Source organism: Malus domestica, chromosome 09 (genome assembly GCF_042453785.1).
Source record: "Malus domestica chromosome 09, GDT2T_hap1".
NCBI lineage: Eukaryota > Viridiplantae > Streptophyta > Magnoliopsida > Rosales > Rosaceae > Malus > Malus domestica.
The window spans coordinates 35,692,263-35,695,867 of NC_091669.1; positions in this window are offsets into that span (position 1 = coordinate 35,692,263).

Below are 3,605 nucleotides of genomic sequence, written 5' to 3' on the forward strand. Positions count from 1 at the left end.
TGGTCCGTGCCGCTGAAGTTAGTTCCATGAATTTCTTTGGGGTGTTTTAAACCACCCCGTGAAGTTCCAATCAAATTTGAGTGATCGATGCTCTTCATCGTCCATTCTCGGTCCTAAGAAAGAAGTCGTCTACGGCCCTCCATCTTCACCAGAAAGCAGAATGCGACTTCAAGTTTGGTCATCGATTACCGTACGTGTTTTGAGAAAGCTCGCATAAATCTGCTACAAGGGACTCTCTAGCTGCCTACCGTTCGACGAAGTTCGTCGCCTTCATAAACAGAACCAAGCTTCAGGCACGGCTCTTTCACGAGAAATCCATGGCATGAACGAAGACCACTAACTTTTTTTTCTCACACATTGATGTTGCTCTAAATACAAGGACATGTTGCTGCTTTAAAGTTGAAGACGTGCTGTTGCGTTTTTCTTATAAAAGTTTATCAAAGACTCTGAAGCTTGATAAGGTCTATGAAGAAAGAAAATACATCCATACAAACGGCAGATGGTGAAGAACGAAATAAATCGGGATGCCACGCACCTCGCGGCGAAGAAGGAAGAGTTTGGCATGCCGCCCGTTTTCGTCGAAAGTCAAAGATTGAGGGAGACAAGCAGCAGCGGCAAAGAAGTGGTGTATCATCCTTCCGTTCTCGCGGATGAACAAGCAACGGCAGAGGAATAAAATAAGGATGTTATCTTCCTCTCATGGGTCTTCACTACACTACATATTTGAATAAAAACTCTCAAAAGAATTCAAAACACTTTGGGAGAGCTTCAGCCAACAAAAATAGAAGGTGCTTAAATGCCTTCTTCAGCCCGGGCGGCATGAATCCCACCAAGGAAAAAGTTACTACAAGAGGGAAATAAATAGATGTTTACTCCCACGTAAAGTTCTACGGGATTTGGAAAAGTTTCAAAAATTCACAGAGAAGAAAAAAAGAGTTTGCTGACAAGCTGACAAGACAAAGGAAAGCAAGGAAGAAAAAAATAGGCACCTCACGTGGAGAAGAATAGAGTTTGTTGGATTTGGAAGCTTCAAAGTTATAAAAAAAAATGAATGAAGCTTGCTGTCAATCAAACGGGTTCAAAGTCCCGTGTTTAGATAGGGTTGAAAAGTTCAAAGAAGAATGTAAAAAATGAGGAGGAAGAAAAGGAGACCCTGCAGAAAGTTAAGAGAGAAATTGAGAGATAACGGTGAAATACGAAAAGTAAAGAAGAACTAGGAGCAGGAAAAGCAACAAAGCATTCAAAGATTTCAGCAAAACATGTTGATTGAATTCAACCCAATTCTAAAAAGAAGAAACACTTGCATGGGTGCCCAAAGAAATTTTGAGGTATGATTGGTATGAAGGAACAGCGCCCACCCATTGTGCCCAGCGATGCTTTGTATTAACGACACAAAGACGATAGCAGTCTTGGATGGACAAGAGCGCCACCGAGAATCTCTGCCCAACTTGCTGCTGCGACGCCGCCGATCACCACCATTTGCAACAGCAACAAATCTGAACCTATAACGGATGAAGACAAAGGAAGCAACTAGTCCCCTTTGTCCATGCTCACATATGCAGCAGCCCCTCAACGAACGCTCTCCAAAATCAGATCATCAAAGTTTCTACCAGTGATTGTAGCAGTTCATCATGGGAGAACAAAAAATGGTCCTTGCCTATTTAAAAAGTTTCGAAGATGGTGAACAAGAGAAAAGATGAAGCAAGTGATAAACTTACAACGGAAGAACTAAAGGAAGCATCCGTATCATCATCGTCTCAGAGCCTAGAAGAAACTGAAGTTGAGGTCGACATTTAAAAAAAAAGAAAGTTGCGCTCACGTATAAAGTGCATAAAAAAATAATGCAAGTTTTGGCCCAAGTCTCCAGCATAAAAGAAGATTGCTTAAGTCATTGACGGAGAAGAACGGTGCATAAAAGAAACGCACAAGATCTTCTCAGAGCACCAGAGAAACGAAGAGCAATAAAAAATTCATTCTTATCCTCTGCAAAGGCATAAATCTCTGGCTAAGTCTGCATGTGACGAGCAAAAGTCCAAGTCTCTACACAAAAGCTATGCTGCTGTCGAAAGAATGCAGAGATCAAGAAAGTAATTTTAAATATGAATCATATTTATTTAATAAACTAAAGGATGGGTGGAGACAGAGAAGGTGCAAGAGGATTTATGAGATCCAAATCCAGTGAAGAGGCCTGTTTAAGTTGAATTCAAAAGGAAAGGAAGAGCCAACAAGACTTTGATGCCTTTCTGCCTTTATTTTGCCGACTTATGTAGAATTCCATCTTCATGCCAATTCAAAACTCGGCCCCACAAATAAGAAAACAAAACTTACTTGCTGCAGAACAACTCTCCAAATTAAATGGGAAAGATCACGTGGAGATCAATGGAGCTATGGGATTTAATGTGGTCACAAAGGACAAAATTTCTTTATGGCAATCTAAATTGTGCCATCTCGAATTGGATCCCATTCTTCTCAAACTATTAAGGAATCAAACACGGCAAGATATACAATCTCAATTTGGGCCTTATAAAATATAAATTTGGGCCAAGATAAATGGGCAAGAGTCCAATAGCGTGATGGAGGTATATCAAGTCCAAGCAAAAAGAAAAGAGTATGAAGACGATGTCGACATCAAACTCGTGGATACAAATTACTCCAAATGCCGTGGCCACAAGCCATCTTAAAGTACAAAACTCAATGGACTCACCACCTCAAATTGAACTCATGCCGTGTATTAAATATCAAATGGCATGAAGCTGCTTCAAATAGCATGAAGTCGTATCAAATACCAAAATGGCACGAAGCCGAAGAAAAGTTTCAAAGGGCACGAAGCCGTATCAAGGTCTCAAATGGAACAAAGCCAAAGAAAAGTCTCAAATGGCATGAAGCCATATCAAATTTTCAAATGCTCCTCGCCCGTATGAGCTGAAACTGCATAAGGCACTATGCTCCTCGCCCGCATGAGCTAAGACTGCACAAGGCATCAAAATGCTCCAATGGCTTAAAGTCCTCGCCCACACGAGCTGAAACTGCACAAGGCATCAAACCCCAAACACCATGAACTACGAGTGACTTGATCTCTCAAGAGGGTACGTAGGCAATCTAGGGTTCGACCTAGGTGCAGTCACAAAATCAAACGAACATCAAAATACTCAAGTTGCATTTTATTCGAATTGGAATCAAAGGGTATTTCTTTCCCAAAAGAAAGGTTGTAATTAATAGGCGCGTAGCCTAGAATGGGTCGAACTCGAATTAATAAAACACTCTTCGGAAAAAAAGAACAAGGGTGAAATTGTGTCGAGTGAATTATTTGTTTACATATTATGTACAATTTTTGCTCAACATGCACTAACCTACGAATTCCATTGTTAATTAACCACTAACTATATAATCTGTTAATGCAAAAAATCAGTGAGGACTTTGGTACAACAGAAAGTGTTAAGTTTGTGACCTTCGCTAGATTGCTCCGGTCACTAGTATGGATAAGTATGTAAATGGATAGAGATAGGGAAGCAAACACAAGATGTACATGGTTCACCCAAATTGGCTACATCCACATAGTAGAGGAGTTCTCATTAATTATGAAGGGTTTACACAAGTACATTGGT